The sequence below is a fragment of the Phyllobates terribilis genome, unplaced genomic scaffold (genome assembly GCF_046119375.1).
Source record: "Phyllobates terribilis strain yellow unplaced genomic scaffold, ASM4611937v1 Scaffold_5__5_contigs__length_657084704, whole genome shotgun sequence".
Taxonomy (NCBI): domain Eukaryota; kingdom Metazoa; phylum Chordata; class Amphibia; order Anura; family Dendrobatidae; genus Phyllobates; species Phyllobates terribilis.
The window spans coordinates 654,181,473-654,204,057 of NW_027362765.1; the positions used below are offsets into that span (position 1 = coordinate 654,181,473).

General features: G+C 44.6%; 10 non-coding genes and 1 pseudogene across 10 annotated transcripts; 4 read left to right on the plus strand and 7 right to left on the minus strand.

Moving 5' to 3' along the window:
* Positions 1-2,198: 2,198 nt before the first annotated feature.
* On the minus strand, positions 2,199-2,389 carry LOC141149858 (U2 spliceosomal RNA). The gene has a single exon (XR_012246140.1). It is a non-coding gene; the product is annotated as a U2 spliceosomal RNA (small nuclear RNA).
* A 1,118-nt stretch (positions 2,390-3,507) lies between these two features.
* Positions 3,508-3,698, minus strand: LOC141275446 (U2 spliceosomal RNA). Its single transcript, XR_012323686.1, has one exon. It is a non-coding gene; the product is annotated as a U2 spliceosomal RNA (small nuclear RNA).
* Positions 3,699-4,816: 1,118 nt separating this feature from the next.
* LOC141150007 (U2 spliceosomal RNA) lies at positions 4,817-5,007 on the minus strand. Its single transcript, XR_012246281.1, has one exon. It is a non-coding gene; the product is annotated as a U2 spliceosomal RNA (small nuclear RNA).
* Positions 5,008-6,122: 1,115 nt separating this feature from the next.
* LOC141275447 (U2 spliceosomal RNA) lies at positions 6,123-6,313 on the minus strand. Its single transcript, XR_012323687.1, has one exon. It is a non-coding gene; the product is annotated as a U2 spliceosomal RNA (small nuclear RNA).
* A 1,115-nt stretch (positions 6,314-7,428) lies between these two features.
* LOC141275448 (U2 spliceosomal RNA) lies at positions 7,429-7,619 on the minus strand. The gene has a single exon (XR_012323688.1). It is a non-coding gene; the product is annotated as a U2 spliceosomal RNA (small nuclear RNA).
* A 1,115-nt stretch (positions 7,620-8,734) lies between these two features.
* LOC141275449 (U2 spliceosomal RNA) lies at positions 8,735-8,925 on the minus strand. Its single transcript, XR_012323689.1, has one exon. It is a non-coding gene; the product is annotated as a U2 spliceosomal RNA (small nuclear RNA).
* A 1,115-nt stretch (positions 8,926-10,040) lies between these two features.
* LOC141149408 (U2 spliceosomal RNA) lies at positions 10,041-10,231 on the minus strand. Its single transcript, XR_012245707.1, has one exon. It is a non-coding gene; the product is annotated as a U2 spliceosomal RNA (small nuclear RNA).
* A 419-nt stretch (positions 10,232-10,650) lies between these two features.
* Positions 10,651-10,841, plus strand: LOC141275452 (U2 spliceosomal RNA). The gene has a single exon (XR_012323691.1). It is a non-coding gene; the product is annotated as a U2 spliceosomal RNA (small nuclear RNA).
* Positions 10,842-11,956: 1,115 nt separating this feature from the next.
* Positions 11,957-12,147, plus strand: LOC141275453 (U2 spliceosomal RNA). The gene has a single exon (XR_012323692.1). It is a non-coding gene; the product is annotated as a U2 spliceosomal RNA (small nuclear RNA).
* A 6,231-nt stretch (positions 12,148-18,378) lies between these two features.
* Positions 18,379-18,554, plus strand: LOC141150348 (U2 spliceosomal RNA; annotated as a pseudogene).
* Positions 18,555-19,669: 1,115 nt separating this feature from the next.
* Positions 19,670-19,860, plus strand: LOC141275454 (U2 spliceosomal RNA). The gene has a single exon (XR_012323693.1). It is a non-coding gene; the product is annotated as a U2 spliceosomal RNA (small nuclear RNA).
* The last annotated feature ends 2,725 nt before the right edge of the window (positions 19,861-22,585 follow it).

Here is a 22,585-nt window from a genome sequence, read left to right on the forward strand (position 1 = left end):
TTCCTCCTCATGCTCTAACCGCATCTGTTCCCAATCATACTCTTCCTCATCATCTCTGAAAGTCACCACCTTCTCCAAAACTTTACCCTTTTCCTCTTTTACTTCTTTCTTTTCACCAGATACTTTCCTTGATCCACAATTTTCCTGTACCGTTACCTATTTCTTCACCTTTAAACTTTCAACTTCTTTTCCCTGCTTATTCTCCTCTATAATTATCGCATCAACTTCCTTCTTCATTTTATCACCAATATCTTCCTTTTGTCCTCCAAAGTTCTTTTCAAAAGTTCCTTTGCTGCTTTCCATGTAACAATACCCAGAACTCCCGCTTACCATAATCCTCCCATTATGCAAATTTTCTTCTCCTGTTGTCCACACCAAAAAACGTCTCTTTCCGTTCCAAATACCAACTTTGTTCCTGTATAATTTCTGAAACTTTAACATCTTACATTTAGATTCCAAAAAAACCATTATCTCCTCTATTTCCACAAACGGATTGTCCATGTAAATTATCACACTCTTCGGTTTCCCCATGAATGATGCACTTACTCCAATTTTCCCAGAATCCTCTTCACTCCAGCATTTGAAAAAATGAATGCACTTTTCCTCAGAAACTAGAGTCACATCACAAACTTTACCTTGCTTTATTTCTTGCATACAGTAGATATCCTTCTCCAAAACTTCATGTTTCCTCAAAATTTCCAGAATCCATTTTTCTTCCAAAAAAGTTGCTTCCGTCTCCCGTTTCACAAAAAAACGTAAGCATCTCTTCTTTTTCCAAAACTCCATCTCAACAATCCGTTTTCCTTCCGTTTTTCCTTTTAATCCTCCAAATGTTGCCACCACAGCTATGTGTGGCGACAGTTGCCCCCCACAGCTATGTGTGGTGACAAGGTGATCGCCTCTCGTTGCCCAGGGACTAATCCGACTCCCTAATAGCAGCAGGGGGGTTTAGCTTCACCGAAGAGTGTAGCGATCCCCCCAGGCCAAGGAGCCGGGTACCCCAAGCACCTCCCAGTCAAGACCAATGCAGCAACCGCTAGATCACTGCACTTGATCTTAGCCAAAAGGCCGAGAAGCGATAACCAGAATTGGTTTCAAACTACGGAGCCACCCAAGGATCCTGAAAAGTCCATTTGTGGAGATGAGCTCCTGGACTCCCGTTAAGAAGACATGTTGTCAACCTCTAGATCCCTTACATGCCTGCACTTTTCGGCTTGCTGCTGCTGCAATCCACGCGTTTTAGATCTGCATAACTCCACCTCTTTAAACACAGCACCTTCACCCCCTGCTGTTCCCACCCGCCTCAACACCGTTGGAAGGGAGGAGAACCAATTAAGGCGGGGGGTGGGGTGGAACGAGCAGCTGTCTACCCTTAGCAGGAGGGCTCCTGATTACATACCTCTCCTGCTGCTGCTGCTGCTGCTGGCTGTCCAGCAGCAGACTGAAGGTGGCTGCTGCTGTGCACAGGTATATAAAGGCTCAGAGCCTATTATGACACGCGCAGCCAGCGTTCCATTGCCACATTCCATCTACTGCAGGCAGGATACCTGGCTGGCTGAATGTCGCTGAGAAGCTCACAGAGACCGCCATAAGCAACAGTTTAACAGAATGCCACAGACTAATCAACCAAACTTTTTGGGTTGGGTTCTCTTTTATAGTCTGCAGGCATTAAATGAAAGAAGTCAGTGTTCCAGCAGAAGGAGACAACGTTTCAGAAAAGGCATTGTAGCAAACCAAAAAAGAAATTTTAAGCGCAGCAGAGTAACCAGCGCACATACCTTTTAGCTCAGGTGAGTTTAAAAGGCTGCTGTTGATAACAAGGGCATTTGCTAAGTAGATGGTGTGTGTGCAACAATATACTGAAAGGTCAATTATATTGTGCAGCTTATCTCACCACCTGTAGTTATTTAGGTGAAAGCTCCAAAATGCTTGCCTAATATGTCTGTTTATCCAAAAGGAAGTAGAAAGGGAGAGCTAGAAAGATAGCATTGCATCACATTACATGGCAATGCAATGCACAGTTGCTGAAGTTGAACCAAAATGAGCTTGTAATCTGGCTTCTGCAACTTTGAACATGAAAAATCCAATGAGGAGAAGAAAAGCAAAGCCAAAGAGTCCATCCCAAAATCCAACAAACAAGCAAAATGAACAAAAAACATTGAATTCAATTCTTTCTGATTTTAGAAACTGCATTAAAGAAGGGGTGCACCGGTCCTGGAGATACTGCAATACCAGGTCAATGCGTGAGGTGGACAGAGCAAGCTCTTTTTCCATCTCCCTGTTCTAAAAATCCATTTAATATATGGTCCCCAGATAGGGGACGTATCAGATATTAAACTGATAAGAACAGATACTACACTTGATCTTAGCCAAAAGGCCGAGAAGCGATAACCAGAATTGGTTTCAAACTACGGAGCCACCCAAGGATCCTGAAAAGTCCATTTGTGGAGATGAGCTCCTGGACTCCCGTTAAGAAGACATGTTGTCAACCTCTAGATCCCTTACATGCCTGCACTTTTCGGCTTGCTGCTGCTGCTATCCACGCGTTTTAGATCTGCATAACTCCACCTCTTTAAACACAGCACCTTCACCCCCTGCTGTTCCCACCCGCCTCAACACCGTTGGAAGGGAGGAGAACCAATTAAGGCGGGGGGTGGGGTGGAACGAGCAGCTGTCTACCCTTAGCAGGAGGGCTCCTGATTACATACCTCTCCTGCTGCTGCTGCTGCTGCTGGCTGTCCAGCAGCAGACTGAAGGTGGCTGCTGCTGTGCACAGGTATATAAAGGCTCAGAGCCTATTATGACACGCGCAGCCAGCGTTCCATTGCCACATTCCATCTACTGCAGGCAGGATACCTGGCTGGCTGAATGTCGCTGAGAAGCTCACAGAGACCGCCATAAGCAACAGTTTAACAGAATGCCACAGACTAATCAACCAAACTTTTTGGGTTGGGCTCTCTTTTATAGTCTGCAGGCATTAAATGAAAGAAGTCAGTGTTCCAGCAGAAGGAGACAACGTTTCAGAAAAGGCATTGTAGCAAACCAAAAAAGAAATTTTAAGCGCAGCAGAGTAACCAGCGCACATACCTGTTAGCTCAGGTGAGTTTAAAAGGCTGCTGTTGATAACAAGGGCATTTGCTAAATAGATGGTGTGTGTGCAACAATATACTGAAAGGTCAATTATATTGTGCAGCTTATCTCACCACCTGTAGTTATTTAGGTGAAAGCTCCAAAATGCTTGCCTAATATGTCTGTTTATCCAAAAGGAAGTAAAAAGGGAGAGCTAGAAAGATAGCATTGCATCACATTACATGGCAATGCAATGCACAGTTGCTGAAGTTGAACCAAAATGAGCTTGTAATCTGGCTTCTGCAACTTTGAACATGAAAAATCCAATGAGGAGAAGAAAAGCAAAGCCAAAGAGTCCATCCCAAAATCCGACAAACAAGCAAAATGAACAAAAAACATTGAATTCAATTCTTTCTGATTTTAGAAACTGCATTAAAGAAGGGGTGCACCGGTCCTGGAGATACTGCAATACCAGGTCAATGCGTGGAGTGGACAGAGCAAGCTCTTTTTCCATCTCCCTGTTCTAAAAATCCATTTAATATATGGTCCCCAGATAGGGGACGTATCAGATATTAAACTGATAAGAACAGATACTACACTTGATCTTAGCCAAAAGGCCGAGAAGCGATAACCAGAATTGGTTTCAAACTACGGAGCCACCCAAGGATCCTGAAAAGTCCATTTGTGGAGATGAGCTCCTGGACTCCCGTTAAGAAGACATGTTGTCAACCTCTAGATCCCTTACATGCCTGCACTTTTCGGCTTGCTGCTGCTGCAATCCACGCGTTTTAGATCTGCATAACTCCACCTCTTTAAACACAGCACCTTCACCCCCTGCTGTTCCCACCCGCCTCAACACCGTTGGAAGGGAGGAGAACCAATTAAGGCGGCGGGAGGGGTGGAAGGAGCAGCTGTCTACCCTTAGCAGGAGGGCTCCTGATTACATACCTCTCCTGCTGCTGCTGCTGCTGCTGGCTGTCCAGCAGCAGACTGAAGGTGGCTGCTGCTGTGCACAGGTATATAAAGGCTCAGAGCCTATTATGACACGCGCAGCCAGCGTTCCATTGACACATTCCATCTACTGCAGGCAGGATACCTGGCTGGCTGAATGTCGCTGAGAAGCTCACAGAGACCGCCATAAGCAACAGTTTAACAGAATGCCACAGACTAATCAACCAAACTTTTTGGGTTGGGTTCTCTTTTATAGTCTGCAGGCATTAAATGAAAGAAGTCAGTGTTCCAGCAGAAGGAGACAACGTTTCAGAAAAGGCATTGTAGCAAACCAAAAAAGAAATTTTAAGCGCAGCAGAGTAACCAGCGCACATACCTGTTAGCTCAGGTGAGTTTAAAAGGCTGCTGTTGATAATAAGGGCATTTGCTAAATAGATGGTGTGTGTGCAACAATATACTGAAAGGTCAATTATATTGTGCAGCTTATCTCACCACCTGTAGTTATTTAGGTGAAAGCTCCAAAATGCTTGCCTAATATGTCTGTTTATCCAAAAGGAAGTAAAAAGGGAGAGCTAGAAAGATAGCATTGCATCACATTACATGGCAATGCAATGCACAGTTGCTGAAGTTGAACCAAAATGAGCTTGTAATCTGGCTTCTGCAACTTTGAACATGAAAAATCCAATGAGGAGAAGAAAAGCAAAGCCAAAGAGTCCATCCCAAAATCCGACAAACAAGCAAAATGAACAAAAAACATTGAATTCAATTCTTTCTGATTTTAGAAACTGCATTAAAGAAGGGGTGCACCGGTCCTGGAGATACTGCAATACCAGGTCAATGCGTGGAGTGGACAGAGCAAGCTCTTTTTCTATCTCCCTGTTCTAAAAATCCATTTAATATATGGTCCCCAGATAGGGGACGTATCAGATATTAAACTGATAAGAACAGATTCTACACTTGATCTTAGCCAAAAGGCCGAGAAGCGATAACCAGAATTGGTTTCAAACTACGGAGCCACCCAAGGATCCTGAAAAGTCCATTTGTGGAGATGAGCTCCTGGACTCCCGTTAAGAAGACATGTTGTCAACCTCTAGATCCCTTACATGCCTGCACTTTTCGGCTTGCTGCTGCTGCAATCCACGCGTTTTAGATCTGCATAACTCCACCTCTTTAAACACAGCACCTTCACCCCCTGCTGTTCCCACCCGCCTCAACACCGTTGGAAGGGAGGAGAACCAATTAAGGCGGGGGGTGGGGTGGAACGAGCAGCTGTCTACCCTTAGCAGGAGGGCTCCTGATTACATACCTCTCCTGCTGCTGCTGCTGCTGGCTGTCCAGCAGCAGACTGAAGGTGGCTGCTGCTGTGCACAGGTATATAAAGGCTCAGAGCCTATTATGACACGCGCAGCCAGCGTTCCATTGCCACATTCCATCTACTGCAGGCAGGATACCTGGCTGGCTGAATGTCGCTGAGAAGCTCACAGAGACCGCCATAAGCAACAGTTTAACAGAATGCCACAGACTAATCAACCAAACTTTTTGGGTTGGGTTCTCTTTTATAGTCTGCAGGCATTAAATGAAAGAAGTCAGTGTTCCAGCAGAAGGAGACAACGTTTCAGAAAAGGCATTGTAGCAAACCAAAAAAGAAATTTTAAGCGCAGCAGAGTAACCAGCGCACATACCTGTTAGCTCAGGTGAGTTTAAAAGGCTGCTGTTGATAACAAGGGCATTTGCTAAATAGATGGTGTGTGTGCAACAATATACTGAAAGGTCAATTATATTGTGCAGCTTATCTCACCACCTGTAGTTATTTAGGTGAAAGCTCCAAAATGCTTGCCTAATATGTCTGTTTATCGAAAAGGAAGTAAAAAGGGAGAGCTAGAAAGATAGCATTGCATCACATTACATGGCAATGCAATGCACAGTTGCTGAAGTTGAACCAAAATGAGCTTGTAATCTGGCTTCTGCAACTTTGAACATGAAAAATCCAATGAGGAGAAGAAAAGCAAAGCCAAAGAGTCCATCCCAAAATCCGACAAACAAGCAAAATGAACAAAAAACATTGAATTCAATTCTTTCTGATTTTAGAAACTGCATTAAAGAAGGGGTGCACCGGTCCTGGAGATACTGCAATACCAGGTCAATGCGTGGAGTGGACAGAGCAAGCTCTTTTTCCATCTCCCTGTTCTAAAAATCCATTTAATATATGGTCCCCAGATAGGGGACGTATCAGATATTAAACTGATAAGAACAGATACTACACTTGATCTTAGCCAAAAGGCCGAGAAGCGATAACCAGAATTGGTTTCAAACTACGGAGCCACCCAAGGATCCTGAAAAGTCCATTTGTGGAGATGAGCTCCTGGACTCCCGTTAAGAAGACATGTTGTCAACCTCTAGATCCCTTACATGCCTGCACTTTTCGGCTTGCTGCTGCTGCAATCCACGCGTTTTAGATCTGCATAACTCCACCTCTTTAAACACAGCACCTTCACCCCCTGCTGTTCCCACCCGCCTCAACACCGTTGGAAGGGAGGAGAACCAATTAAGGCGGGGGGTGGGGTGGAACGAGCAGCTGTCTACCCTTAGCAGGAGGGCTCCTGATTACATACCTCTCCTGCTGCTGCTGCTGCTGGCTGTCCAGCAGCAGACTGAAGGTGGCTGCTGCTGTGCACAGGTATATAAAGGCTCAGAGCCTATTATGACACGCGCAGCCAGCGTTCCATTGCCACATTCCATCTACTGCAGGCAGGATACCTGGCTGGCTGAATGTCGCTGAGAAGCTCACAGAGACCGCCATAAGCAACAGTTTAACAGAATGCCACAGACTAATCAACCAAACTTTTTGGGTTGGGTTCTCTTTTATAGTCTGCAGGCATTAAATGAAAGAAGTCAGTGTTCCAGCAGAAGGAGACAACGTTTCAGAAAAGGCATTGTAGCAAACCAAAAAAGAAATTTTAAGCGCAGCAGAGTAACCAGCGCACATACCTGTTAGCTCAGGTGAGTTTAAAAGGCTGCTGTTGATAACAAGGGCATTTGCTAAATAGATGGTGTGTGTGCAACAATATACTGAAAGGTCAATTATATTGTGCAGCTTATCTCACCACCTGTAGTTATTTAGGTGAAAGCTCCAAAATGCTTGCCTAATATGTCTGTTTATCCAAAAGGAAGTAAAAAGGGAGAGCTAGAAAGATAGCATTGCATCACATTACATGGCAATGCAATGCACAGTTGCTGAAGTTGAACCAAAATGAGCTTGTAATCTGGCTTCTGCAACTTTGAACATGAAAAATCCAATGAGGAGAAGAAAAGCAAAGCCAAAGAGTCCATCCCAAAATCCGACAAACAAGCAAAATGAACAAAAAACATTGAATTCAATTCTTTCTGATTTTAGAAACTGCATTAAAGAAGGGGTGCACCGGTCCTGGAGATACTGCAATACCAGGTCAATGCGTGGAGTGGACAGAGCAAGCTCTTTTTCCATCTCCCTGTTCTAAAAATCCATTTAATATATGGTCCCCAGATAGGGGACGTATCAGATATTAAACTGATAAGAACAGATACTACACTTGATCTTAGCCAAAAGGCCGAGAAGCGATAACCAGAATTGGTTTCAAACTACGGAGCCACCCAAGGATCCTGAAAAGTCCATTTGTGGAGATGAGCTCCTGGACTCCCGTTAAGAAGACATGTTGTCAACCTCTAGATCCCTTACATGCCTGCACTTTTCGGCTTGCTGCTGCTGCAATCCACGCGTTTTAGATCTGCATAACTCCACCTCTTTAAACACAGCACCTTCACCCCCTGCTGTTCCCACCCGCCTCAACACCGTTGGAAGGGAGGAGAACCAATTAAGGCGGGGGGTGGGGTGGAACGAGCAGCTGTCTACCCTTAGCAGGAGGGCTCCTGATTACATACCTCTCCTGCTGCTGCTGCTGCTGGCTGTCCAGCAGCAGACTGAAGGTGGCTGCTGCTGTGCACAGATATATAAAGGCTCAGAGCCTATTATGACACGCGCAGCCAGCGTTCCATTGCCACATTCCATCTACTGCAGGCAGGATACCTGGCTGGCTGAATGTCGCTGAGAAGCTCACAGAGACCGCCATAAGCAACAGTTTAACAGAATGCCACAGACTAATCAACCAAACTTTTTGGGTTGGGTTCTCTTTTATAGTCTGCAGGCATTAAATGAAAGAAGTCAGTGTTCCAGCAGAAGGAGACAACGTTTCAGAAAAGGCATTGTAGCAAACCAAAAAAGAAATTTTAAGCGCAGCAGAGTAACCAGCGCACATACCTGTTAGCTCAGGTGAGTTTAAAAGGCTGCTGTTGATAACAAGGGCATTTGCTAAATAGATGGTGTGTGTGCAACAATATACTGAAAGGTCAATTATATTGTGCAGCTTATCTCACCACCTGTAGTTATTTAGGTGAAAGCTCCAAAATGCTTGCCTAATATGTCTGTTTATCCAAAAGGAAGTAAAAAGGGAGAGCTAGAAAGATAGCATTGCATCACATTACATGGCAATGCAATGCACAGTTGCTGAAGTTGAACCAAAATGAGCTTGTAATCTGGCTTCTGCAACTTTGAACATGAAAAATCCAATGAGGAGAAGAAAAGCAAAGCCAAAGAGTCCATCCCAAAATCCGACAAACAAGCAAAATGAACAAAAAACATTGAATTCAATTCTTTCTGATTTTAGAAACTGCATTAAAGAAGGGGTGCACCGGTCCTGGAGATACTGCAATACCAGGTCAATGCGTGGAGTGGACAGAGCAAGCTCTTTTTCCATCTCCCTGTTCTAAAAATCCATTTAATATATGGTCCCCAGATAGGGGACGTATCAGATATTAAACTGATAAGAACAGATACTACACTTGATCTTAGCCAAAAGGCCGAGAAGCGATAACCAGAATTGGTTTCAAACTACGGAGCCACCCAAGGATCCTGAAAAGTCCATTTGTGGAGATGAGCTCCTGGACTCCCGTTAAGAAGACATGTTGTCAACCTCTAGATCCCTTACATGCCTGCACTTTTCGGCTTGCTGCTGCTGCAATCCACGCGTTTTAGATCTGCATAACTCCACCTCTTTAAACACAGCACCTTCACCCCCTGCTGTTCCCACCCGCCTCAACACCGTTGGAAGGGAGGAGAACCAATTAAGGCGGGGGGTGGGGTGGAACGAGCAGCTGTCTACCCTTAGCAGGAGGGCTCCTGATTACATACCTCTCCTGCTGCTGCTGCTGCTGGCTGTCCAGCAGCAGACTGAAGGTGGCTGCTGCTGTGCACAGGTATATAAAGGCTCAGAGCCTATTATGACACGCGCAGCCAGCGTTCCATTGCCACATTCCATCTACTGCAGGCAGGATACCTGGCTGGCTGAATGTCGCTGAGAAGCTCACAGAGACCGCCATAAGCAACAGTTTAACAGAATGCCACAGACTAATCAACCAAACTTTTTGGGTTGGGTTCTCTTTTATAGTCTGCAGGCATTAAATGAAAGAAGTCAGTGTTCCAGCAGAAGGAGACAACGTTTCAGAAAAGGCATTGTAGCAAACCAAAAAAGAAATTTTAAGCGCAGCAGAGTAACCAGCGCACATACCTGTTAGCTCAGGTGAGTTTAAAAGGCTGCTGTTGATAACAAGGGCATTTGCTAAATAGATGGTGTGTGTGCAACAATATACTGAAAGGTCAATTATATTGTGCAGCTTATCTCACCACCTGTAGTTATTTAGGTGAAAGCTCCAAAATGCTTGCCTAATATGTCTGTTTATCCAAAAGGAAGTAAAAAGGGAGAGCTAGAAAGATAGCATTGCATCACATTACATGGCAATGCAATGCACAGTTGCTGAAGTTGAACCAAAATGAGCTTGTAATCTGGCTTCTGCAACTTTGAACATGAAAAATCCAATGAGGAGAAGAAAAGCAAAGCCAAAGAGTCCATCCCAAAATCCGACAAACAAGCAAAATGAACAAAAAACATTGAATTCAATTCTTTCTGATTTTAGAAACTGCATTAAAGAAGGGGTGCACCGGTCCTGGAGATACTGCAATACCAGGTCAATGCGTGGAGTGGACAGAGCAAGCTCTTTTTCCATCTCCCTTTTCTAAAAATCCATTTAATATATGGTCCCCAGATAGGGGACGTATCAGATATTAAACTGATAAGAACAGATACTACACTTGATCTTAGCCAAAAGGCCGAGAAGCGATAACCAGAATTGGTTTCAAACTACGGAGCCACCCAAGGATCCTGAAAAGTCCATTTGTGGAGATGAGCTCCTGGACTCCCGTTAAGAAGACATGTTGTCAACCTCTAGATCCCTTACATGCCTGCTAAGGGTAGACAGCTGCTCGTTCCACCCCACCCCCCGCCTTAATTGGTTCTCCTCCCTTCCAACGGTGTTGAGGCGGGTGGGAACAGCAGGGGGTGAAGGTGCTGTGTTTAAAGAGGTGGAGTTATGCAGATCTAAAACGCGTGGATTGCAGCAGCAGCAAGCCGAAAAGTGCAGGCATGTAAGGGATCTAGAGGTTGACAACATGTCTTCTTAACGGGAGTCCAGGAGCTCATCTCCACAAATGGACTTTTCAGGATCCTTGGGTGGCTCCGTAGTTTGAAACCAATTCTGGTTATCGCTTCTCGGCCTTTTGGCTAAGATCAAGTGTAGTATCTGTTCTTATCAGTTTAATATCTGATACGTCCCCTATCTGGGGACCATATATTAAATGGATTTTTAGAACAGGGAGATGGAAAAAGAGCTTGCTCTGTCCACTCCACGCATTGACCTGGTATTGCAGTATCTCCAGGACCGGTGCACCCCTTCTTTAATGCAGTTTCTAAAATCAGAAAGAATTGAATTCAATGTTTTTTGTTCATTTTGCTTGTTTGTCGGATTTTGGGATGGACTCTTTGGCTTTGCTTTTCTTCTCCTCATTGGATTTTTCATGTTCAAAGTTGCAGAAGCCAGATTACAAGCTCATTTTGGTTCAACTTCAGCAACTGTGCATTGCATTGCCATGTAATGTGATGCAATGCTATCTTTCTAGCTCTCCCTTTTTACTTCCTTTTGGATAAACAGACATATTAGGCAAGCATTTTGGAGCTTTCACCTAAATAACTACAGGTGGTGAGATAAGCTGCACAATATAATTGACCTTTCAGTATATTGTTGCACACACACCATCTATTTAGCAAATGCCCTTGTTATCAACAGCAGCCTTTTAAACTCACCTGAGCTAACAGGTATGTGCGCTGGTTACTCTGCTGCGCTTAAAATTTCTTTTTTGGTTTGCTACAATGCCTTTTCTGAAACGTTGTCTCCTTCTGCTGGAACACTGACTTCTTTCATTTAATGCCCGCAGACTATAAAAGAGAACCCAACCCAAAAAGTTTGGTTGATTAGTCTGTGGCATTCTGTTAAACTGTTGCTAATGGCGGTCTCTGTGAGCTTCTCAGCGACATTCAGCCAGCCAGGTATCCTGCCTGCAGTAGATGGAATGTGGCAATGGAACGCTGGCTGCGCGTGTCATAATAGGCTCTGAGCCTTTATATACCTGTGCACAGCAGCAGCCACCTTCAGTCTGCTGCTGGACAGCCAGCAGCAGCAGCAGCAGGAGAGGTATGTAATCAGGAGCCCTCCTGCTAAGGGTAGACAGCTGCTCGTTCCACCCCACCCCCCGCCTTAATTGGTTCTCCTCCCTTCCAACGGTGTTGAGGCGGGTGGGAACAGCAGGGGGTGAAGGTGCTGTGTTTAAAGAGGTGGAGTTATGCAGATCTAAAACGCGTGGATTGCAGCAGCAGCAAGCCGAAAAGTGCAGGCATGTAAGGGATCTAGAGGTTGACAACATGTCTTCTTAACGGGAGTCCAGGAGCTCATCTCCACAAATGGACTTTTCAGGATCCTTGGGTGGCTCCGTAGTTTGAAACCAATTCTGGTTATCGCTTCTCGGCCTTTTGGCTAAGATCAAGTGTAGTATCTGTTCTTATCAGTTTAATATCTGATACGTCCCCTATCTGGGGACCATATATTAAATGGATTTTTAGAACAGGGAGATGGAAAAAGAGCTTGCTCTGTCCACTCCACGCATTGACCTGGTATTGCAGTATCTCCAGGACCGGTGCACCCCTTCTTTAATGCAGTTTCTAAAATCAGAAAGAATTGAATTCAATGTTTTTTGTTCATTTTGCTTGTTTGTCGGATTTTGGGATGGACTCTTTGGCTTTGCTTTTCTTCTCCTCATTGGATTTTTCATGTTCAAAGTTGCAGAAGCCAGATTACAAGCTCATTTTGGTTCAACTTCAGCAACTGTGCATTGCATTGCCATGTAATGTGATGCAATGCTATCTTTCTAGCTCTCCCTTTTTACTTCCTTTTGGATAAACAGACATATTAGGCAAGCATTTTGGAGCTTTCACCTAAATAACTACAGGTGGTGAGATAAGCTGCACAATAGAATTGACCTTTCAGTATATTGTTGCACACACACCATCTATTTAGCAAATGCCCTTGTTATCAACAGCAGCCTTTTAAACTCACCTGAGCTAACAGGTATGTGCGCTGGTTACTCTGCTGCGCTTAAAATTTCTTTTTTGGTTTGCTACAATGCCTTTTCTGAAACGTTGTCTCCTTCTGCTGGAACACTGACTTCTTTCATTTAATGCCCGCAGACTATAAAAGAGAACCCAACCCAAAAAGTTTGGTTGATTAGTCTGTGGCATTCTGTTAAACTGTTGCTTATGGCGGTCTCTGTGAGCTTCTCAGCGACATTCAGCCAGCCAGGTATCCTGCCTGCAGTAGATGGAATGTGGCAATGGAACGCTGGCTGCGCGTGTCATAATAGGCTCTGAGCCTTTATATACCTGTGCACAGCAGCAGCCACCTTCAGTCTGCTGCTGGACAGCCAGCAGCAGCAGCAGCAGGAGAGGTATGTAATCAGGAGCCCTCCTGCTAAGGGTAGACAGCTGCTCGTTCCACCCCACCCCCCGCCTTAATTGGTTCTCCTCCCTTCCAACGGTGTTGAGGCGGGTGGGAACAGCAGGGGGTGAAGGTGCTGTGTTTAAAGAGGTGGAGTTATGCAGATCTAAAACGCGTGGATTGCAGCAGCAGCAAGCCGAAAAGTGCAGGCATGTAAGGGATCTAGAGGTTGACAACATGTCTTCTTAACGGGAGTCCAGGAGCTCATCTCCACAAATGGACTTTTCAGGATCCTTGGGTGGCTCCGTAGTTTGAAACCAATTCTGGTTATCGCTTCTCGGCCTTTTGGCTAAGATACCACATCTTGCCAGAAGGATTCTAAGCCAATCGTGCCCTTGGCCTTGAGGCATCGGCGGTGTAAAAGCCGTCTTAAGCCTCATGCTGCTTTAGGGGGCAGATACGCAAAGAAACCAAGAAGGCGATCGACCCTATCTACCTTTTGAAGATGGCATCAGCAGTAGCGGCCGCAGTGCGCTATGCCAGAGCTGGTGACCTTCGCATCAAGAACTCTTTCAAGATCGAAGTGGACGATGCATCCAAGGAGAAGATGACCTTGAAGTTTTTCGTGAGGAGAGTGCTGCTGGAGATCCTAGGAGTAAAGAGGGAAGACATCCTGGCCCTTCAAGATCGCCCCGGTTCCTTCACTTTGACTCTGGAGTCGGAGTATGCGTGCCAGAACCTCTTCCGCCAGATTCACCTGCACCTTTCAGATGAGGATCTTAAAGGACTCACCTTTGTCATCCTTTACTCCGGTGGAGAGAAGCCGCTCGTGGTTCAGATGAGCAACCCTCATGTTCCCTTAGTTAATATTATTTGCTTTCTTCAAAACTATTTCCCAGAACTGCGGTATTCCCACAAGGTCATGAATGAGGAAAACCTCTGGACGGGAAAGCATAAATTTTTTGTTAAATTTTGTGAAGATCCAAATGGCATTGGTGGTCAGCGTCATCCTCCGTCAAGTTTCCTGATCGGTAGGGAGCGGGGGCGCCTCTTCTACCCGGACATGCCCCTCTTCTGCCGGAAATGCATGTGTTTCGGTCACACTTATGAGAACTGCAAGGAGGAGGTGGCAATCTGTAAGAAGTGCTACAAGCATGGACATGCCACAATGGACTGTACCAATGAGATGGTGTGCAACATCTGCCGGGTCCCAGGTCACTCCTTCCGGGAGTGTCCTTTGAAGAAAAAGGCGGAAACCTATGCTGAAACGCTGGCAAAGCAACCTGCCCGTGTGCCTCCATCTGCTCCCGGGGGGCAGAGGCAACCCTCTGCTGTTCCTGCTCCTGCGGGTGCGTCTACAGCGCGGGGGCAGTCTTCTAGCTCTCCAGTACCTGCTCCACAGACCAAGCCTGCTAGTACATCAGGTGGTACGTCTGCACCTGCTGCACAGAGGAAGCCAACCAACCCTCCTGCTCCTGCTGCTAAGGGGGGTCCCACCGGTGCTCCTGTATCTACTGTGCGAACACAACCCCCTGTAGGCGGGTCCACAAGCACTTCAGTGCCTGCTGCGCAGGGAAAACCTGCCAGTTCTCCTATTCCTGCTGCGCATAAGCCCACGTCTATGCAGAAACCTCCAGCTGAGAAACCTGTCCGTCCTGAGAGGAGGGAAGCTTCATCTAAGGACTGGGCTGCTGATTCTGATCCGGGTGATATGGTGGTGGAGGGGAGTCCCTCTGCTGAAATCGGGACATTTAGCTCAGAGGAAGAAGCAATGGAGCTGGAAACTCGTAGGAAAAGGAAAACAGATGATAGGTCTGATGAGAATGTGGCCAGGGAGACTTCCAAGAAGTGTCCATTAAAACCAAGTCTTCTGCAATACAAGCCAATGGCTCCCGCTGCCCCTCCTGAGGAGCCAAGGCCTTCAGACCCTATAAACATTTCTTTTTCGGACTCAGAAGTGCAGAGCCCGTTAACATCGGTGGGCTTTATGTCTGATTCTGACAGTAGTGTGACCTGAACTATCCTATCATGACCTCATCAATTAAAGTAGCCTCGCTCAATGTGAGGAGTATAAGGGGCTCTACAAGAAGGGCTGCTTTGTTTTCCTACCTGTCAACAGTGGACTGTGATGTCTTTTGTTTGCAAGAATGTAACATTGACTTTGATATGAATTATGCAGATTTAAGAAAAGATTGGCCTCATGGGCCCTCTATCTGGTCCGGAGATAATGAAAATCGTTCCTCTGGCATTGGAGTGCTGTTTAGGTCGCATGACTTTAAAATCAACTCTTTTGTGGACATTTCTTCTGGACGTGCTCTTTTCTTAAATATTAGTTTTAAAGGTGTGGACTTTAGACTTTTGAACATTTATGCTTCTCCGGTGAAGGAAGAGAGACATCAGTTGTTTGAAGATGTGCAATATTACCTACCTGGTTCATCGCCTCTGATGTTCTGTGGGGATTTCAATTGTGTCTTGCCTGGTGAAGGGAGAAGCGGGAGTTCCACCGTTCCTAAAAAAGACAAAACAGAGAAACAACTAAAGGATTTGTTAACTGATTTTTTTCTTAGAGACTCCTGGAAAGAGATCCGTAGTAATGATCCCGGTTATACTTGGGAGAACTCTTCTTCTAAATCTCGTATTGATTTTATTTTCATGTCCCAATATGTGAATGTCAAATCTGTTGTCTTAATCCCAAACATTTTTTCAGATCATAAGATGTTGCTATCAGAGTTAGAATTACCTGGGCTTGTCAAGGCAAGAGGAGTTTGGAGGCTAAATACAACATTGTTACAAGATCCTAAGGTAAGAACAGATTTTAAAGCGTTTTTTAATTATTTAAGAACAAAACAACAAAAATTTTTAACTCTGCTAGAATGGTGGGAATACAGCAAGATGAAGATAAAAAGTTTTTTTATCAAGGTCAGCATAGCCAATGCAAGAGAAAAGTCCGCTTGGCATAAAAGGCTTATTACTAAATTGCAGACCTGTTATCAACTAAGAGATGTGGGACTTGAAATGGACGATTTAATTGAAGCAACAAAAAAAGAAATTAAAAAGAGTATAGAGTCGAAGGGTAAGGAAATAATTTATAACTCAAAAATTGAAGTGATGGAGAAAAATGAAAAGTGCTCAAGATTTTTTTTTAAAAAAGTAGTTGCTGCTAAGGAAATGATAACAGAATTAGAGGGTGAAACTACAACTGAAGGTATGCTCAACCAAGCTCACCAGTTTTATCAGCAGCTTTTTAATGAGAAAACTATAGACCAGTCTTTTACTGAAGATGCCCTTAATTCATTAAAAAATAGTCTGAGCCGCGAAGACCAAGAATTGTTATGCACTGAAGTCACCTTGTCGGAAGTAGATGCTGCTATCAAAAGTTTTTCCTATGGGAAAACCCCTGGTTCTGACGGTTTGCCTGTTGAATTTTATCGTGAATTTTGGAATTTTTTAAAACCCGACTTGTTTTTAGTAATCAAAGAAGCTTTTAAGTGTGATATCCTGCCTATATCTTGGAGAAGTGGTCTGGTCTCCCTGATTTTTAAAAAAGGAGCCAAATCCCATCTGGCAAACTGGAGACCAATCACACTGTTGAATGTTGATTACAAGTTGATGTCCAAAATTTTAGTGAACCGTTTTAAAAAAGTTTTATCCAAAGTTATTTATGAAGACCAGGTATGTGGGGTGCCAGGAAGAGGAGTTGCGGAGCATCTCAATACCATCCGCGATGTCATATGGTACCAGCAATCCAGGAAGCAAGACTTAGCAATTTTATCGTTGGATTTTCAAAAGGCTTTTGATCGTGTCTCTCATTGTTTTTTATGGTTGGTTTTAAGAAAAATGGGCTTCCCTGAAATTTTTATCAAGCAAGTGGCACTTTTATATAAGAACTCTTTTAGTAAAATTTTAATCAATGGATTTTTGTCTAATGAAGTGTTTTTGCATTCAGGTGTGAAGCAAGGCTGCCCTTTGTCCCCAGTGCTATTTATATGTGCAATAGAGCCTCTTTTATCTATGCTACGAGAGGATAAAGTGATTAAAGGTGTCCCTATCCCTGGAGGACATGGAAGAGATGTGAAGGTAATGGGCTACATGGATGATATTACTATTTTTTGTTCATCACCTGCCGCTCTCAGGAGAGCTATAAGAACGACCAATTTTTTTTGTGAAGCCTCAGGTTTTAAGTTAAACATTGAGAAATGTGATTGTTTTGTCCGTGGCAATTGGGCGGATGTGTCCATCCCTGATCTCCCGATGCAGTCAGAGAAGATTAAAATTCTGGGTGTGATTTTTGATCGACAGAATGATGGAATGAAGAGCTGGGATGGAGTAAGGGACAAAATACAAAAGAAGATTGACTTTTGGAAATTAAGAAAATTAACAATCGAAGGTAAAGTTTTAATTATTAAGGCCCTTCTGCTTCCTGTCATGTTATATCTCAGTTATGTTTATCCCCCAAGTGACCTTACAGCGAGAAGATTACAGAGAATGCTGTTTGAATTTGTGTGGAACTCTAAGTTCGAAAAGGTGAAGAGAGAAACAATGTACAAGATGCACCACCTTGGTGGTAAGGATGTTCCCAACGTCAAACTGTTTTTATGCTCAAAGTTTTTTAGCCTCTGTTTTAAATATATGTTTGCTTCAAGCCCTTGGGCACATTTTTTAAGATATGCAGCTGGCCACATTTTTAGGAGGCGAAAGTGGATATCCATTTCTTTAACAAGCCCAGTGTTGTTATCCCCTCCACAACAATATGCCATCCTGGAGAAAGTTATCAGATTATATGGCCTAGATTCTTTTGAGATGGAGACATTGAAGAATGCAAGGAAGCTGCTGCAGCAATTAAAAAAGAAAGAAACTTTGACGCCCATAAGCCATTATTCATATAGCAGAGTCACTAAAATATGGAATTTAACAAATGCACCTTACCTGATGAATCAACATAAAGACTTAGCTTGGATGATTGTGCAGGAATGTTTACCGACTCGTGATTTCCAGTATAAAAGAAGACTTAGCACTATACAAACCTGCCCGAGGCATCAGTGCAATAATGATGAGACTACTATGCACCTTATTTGGAATTGTGATTTTGCACAGCAAGTGTGGAAAGACTGTGGTGAGCTTTTAAAATTTTTATCTGGTCTTAATTTTTTAAGCCATGAAGTGGTTTTATATGGGATTTTACCAAACATGACGAAAGAAAAAGAGAGAGTTTTATGGTGCACTTTGAGTTGTGTTAAAAGTGCTCTATGGAAGACCAGAAACATATTGTTGTTTAAAAGAGACTATATAGAAGTCAAGGATTGTATAAGACTGGCATTAAGTGAAATTTATATGTACTACCTAATGGATATGAAGAAGCTTGGAAAGAAAAGAGCCCTGAGTATATGGAACTATCACCTATGGAAGATGTTATTTTAAAGCTCTGAAGAAAAGATAAAGACTACGATATTTTAAATATAAACGCAAAATCTGTTCTTATCAGTTTAATATCTGATACGTCCCCTATCTGGGGACCATATATTAAATGGATTTTTAGAACAGGGAGATGGAAAAAGAGCTTGCTCTGTCCACTCCACGCATTGACCTGGTATTGCAGTATCTCCAGGACCGGTGCACCCCTTCTTTAATGCAGTTTCTAAAATCAGAAAGAATTGAATTCAATGTTTTTTGTTCATTTTGCTTGTTTGTCGGATTTTGGGATGGACTCTTTGGCTTTGCTTTTCTTCTCCTCATTGGATTTTTCATGTTCAAAGTTGCAGAAGCCAGATTACAAGCTCATTTTGGTTCAACTTCAGCAACTGTGCATTGCATTGCCATGTAATGTGATGCAATGCTATCTTTCTAGCTCTCCCTTTTTACTTCCTTTTGGATAAACAGACATATTAGGCAAGCATTTTGGAGCTTTCACCTAAATAACTACAGGTGGTGAGATAAGCTGCACAATATAATTGACCTTTCAGTATATTGTTGCACACACACCATCTATTTAGCAAATGCCCTTGTTATCAACAGCAGCCTTTTAAACTCACCTGAGCTAACAGGTATGTGCGCTGGTTACTCTGCTGCGCTTAAAATTTCTTTTTTGGTTTGCTACAATGCCTTTTCTGAAACGTTGTCTCCTTCTGCTGGAACACTGACTTCTTTCATTTAATGCCCGCAGACTATAAAAGAGAACCCAACCCAAAAAGTTTGGTTGATTAGTCTGTGGAATTCTGTTAAACTGTTGCTTATGGCGGTCTCTGTGAGCTTCTCAGCGACATTCAGCCAGCCAGGTATCCTGCCTGCAGTAGATGGAATGTGGCAATGGAACGCTGGCTGCGCGTGTCATAATAGGCTCTGAGCCTTTATATACCTGTGCACAGCAGCAGCCACCTTCAGTCTGCTGCTGGACAGCCAGCAGCAGCAGCAGCAGGAGAGGTATGTAATCAGGAGCCCTCCTGCTAAGGGTAGACAGCTGCTCGTTCCACCCCACCCCCCGCCTTAATTGGTTCTCCTCCCTTCCAACGGTGTTGAGGCGGGTGGGAACAGCAGGGGGTGAAGGTGCTGTGTTTAAAGAGGTGGAGTTATGCAGATCTAAAACGCGTGGATTGCAGCAGCAGCAAGCCGAAAAGTGCAGGCATGTAAGGGATCTAGAGGTTGACAACATGTCTTCTTAACGGGAGTCCAGGAGCTCATCTCCACAAATGGACTTTTCAGGATCCTTGGGTGGCTCCGTAGTTTGAAACCAATTCTGGTTATCGCTTCTCGGCCTTTTGGCTAAGATCAAGTGTAGTATCTGTTCTTATCAGTTTAATATCTGATACGTCCCCTATCTGGGGACCATATATTAAATGGATTTTTAGAACAGGGAGATGGAAAAAGAGCTTGCTCTGTCCACTCCACGCATTGACCTGGTATTGCAGTATCTCCAGGACCGGTGCACCCCTTCTTTAATGCAGTTTCTAAAATCAGAAAGAATTGAATTCAATGTTTTTTGTTCATTTTGCTTGTTTGTCGGATTTTGGGATGGACTCTTTGGCTTTGCTTTTCTTCTCCTCATTGGATTTTTCATGTTCAAAGTTGCAGAAGCCAGATTACAAGCTCATTTTGGTTCAACTTCAGCAACTGTGCATTGCATTGCCATGTAATGTGATGCAATGCTATCTTTCTAGCTCTCCCTTTTTACTTCCTTTTGGATAAACAGACATATTAGGCAAGCATTTTGGAGCTTTCACCTAAATAACTACAGGTGGTGAGATAAGCTGCACAATATAATTGACCTTTCAGTATATTGTTGCATACACACCATCTATTTAGCAAATGCCCTTGTTATCAACAGCAGCCTTTTAAACTCACCTGAGCTAACAGGTATGTGCGCTGGTTACTCTGCTGCGCTTAAAATTTCTTTTTCGGTTTGCTACAATGCCTTTTCTGAAACGTTGTCTCCTTCTGCTGGAACACTGACTTCTTTCATTTAATGCCTGCAGACTATAAAAGAGAACCCAACCCAAAAAGTTTGGTTGATTAGTCTGTGGCATTCTGTTAAACTGTTGCTTATGGCGGTCTCTGTGAGCTTCTCAGCGACATTCAGCCAGCCAGGTATCCTGCCTGCAGTAGATGGAATGTGGCAATGGAACGCTGGCTGCGCGTGTCATAATAGGCTCTGAGCCTTTATATACCTGTGCACAGCAGCAGCCACCTTCAGTCTGCTGCTGGACAGCCAGCAGCAGCAGCAGCAGCAGGAGAGGTATGTAATCAGGAGCCCTCCTGCTAAGGGTAGACAGCTGCTCGTTCCACCCCACCCCCCGCCTTAATTGGTTCTCTTCCCTTCCAACGGTGTTGAGGCGGGTGGGAACAGCAGGGGGTGAAGGTGCTGTGTTTAAAGAGGTGGAGTTATGCAGATCTAAAACGCGTGGATTGCAGCAGCAGCAAGCCGAAAAGTGCAGGCATGTAAGGGATCTAGAGGTTGACAACATGTCTTCTTAACGGGAGTCCAGGAGCTCATCTCCACAAATGGACTTTTCAGGATCCTTGGGTGGCTCCGTAGTTTGAAACCAATTCTGGTTATCGCTTCTCGGCCTTTTGGCTGAGACCAAGTGCTTCACAGCAGGAGGTTTCAGTTGAAGGGCACTCAGGTACCCCTCTCCTTGGCCTGGCAGGATCGTCCACTTCGGTGGGCTTCACCTGCCTGCTGCTATTAGGGAGAGGGATTAGTCCTAGGGTAACGGGCAGCGATCCCCCAGCCTTCAGGTGCTTTATCTCAAAGCTCTGAAGGCGCAGATTGCAGGCGGTTGCAATTTGCATTTTGTTGCGCCATACCATGGAGGTTGACCCCAACCTCGTGCCTCTATATGCGAGGCTTAAGAACACCATAAGGGTCCGATTTACGGCTGGTGGTTCCGATATACGGAATCTGGGATATGTAGTCCAGGACGTGCTTGAGAAACTGCTCCACGTCAGAACCAACGAAATCCTTTCTATCCAGGATTATCCTCGACGTGGAGATTATGATGTAACCTTTACTGGCGAAGGTATTTTCAAAGATGTTTTGTCCAGAGTTAAGTCGGTAGAAAATAGCCCTGGTCTAAAAGGGATTCAGATCATCGAGCACGTCCTGGATGAGGTAAAGATGGTGGTTGTGAAAATCTTCTCACCCTTCATAACAGCACCAGAGGTTATTTCCTTTTTGTCAGTTTATTTTAAAAGTGTGAAATTGATTGGGAAAGTGTTGAATGAGTTTAACATCTGGACCTCAAAATGGAAGTTTTTAGTAAAATGTGAAAGAGACCCTAAATTCCCTGGAGGTGTGAGACTTCCTCCAGCTCGATTTAAAATAGGGCAAACTAATGGGGATTTTTTTTTCTCAGGAATGCCACTTTTCTGTAGGTATTGTGGTCTCTATGGGCACTCTAAGGATAGTTGTGGTGCCACTTGTAGAAATTGTGCCAGTACTGAACATGACACAAAGGAGTGCCCAAATGAAAAAAAATGCTCTTTTTGTCGGACACCTGGTCATTTCTATTTTTCTTGCCCTCACAGGTTCAGAGAGGATGAACAAAAACAAAAGGAGAAGTCCAAGACATCCGGGAATGGACGGGCCAATCAGACCACCCCTCAGGAGGAGGAGCAACAACCTGGAGCCTCGGGAGGTGATAAGGGCGCTTCAACTAGTAACAATCCCTCCGAGTCAATGACAGGTAACTCACAGGAGCCCAGGAGCTGGCTGAAAGACCATAAGGAGGCTAAAAGGAAGGCTGAGAAAGATCATAAAGGGGCGGTCGGTAAGGCCAAAAAAGAGCGCCAAAAGGCTGACACCGAGCCCAAAATTCCCACTGGGTCTCACGAGAGCGAGGGCGGTACGTGGCATTTGGTGAGGTCTCATAATAAGAAAAAGAATGGTTCCGTGGAGGTGGCTAATAGGGAGGAGATGGATACATCCCCTCACGGGGGTGTAGACTCTGGAATCCCGAGGTCCCGGGGCTCTGCTGCTCCAGGTGGGGCCCCGAACCTGGCTGCCTCCGGGGACTCTGAGGCTCCGCCATGTGCGCAGCCTGCCCCTGTGTTACGACCCTCTGCGGGTCAGCAGGGGAGTGCGGAGCCTCTCGGAGACCCACCTGACGAGGACCTAAATGGTCAGCCTATGGAGACCCAGTGTAACCTTTCTCTCAATATC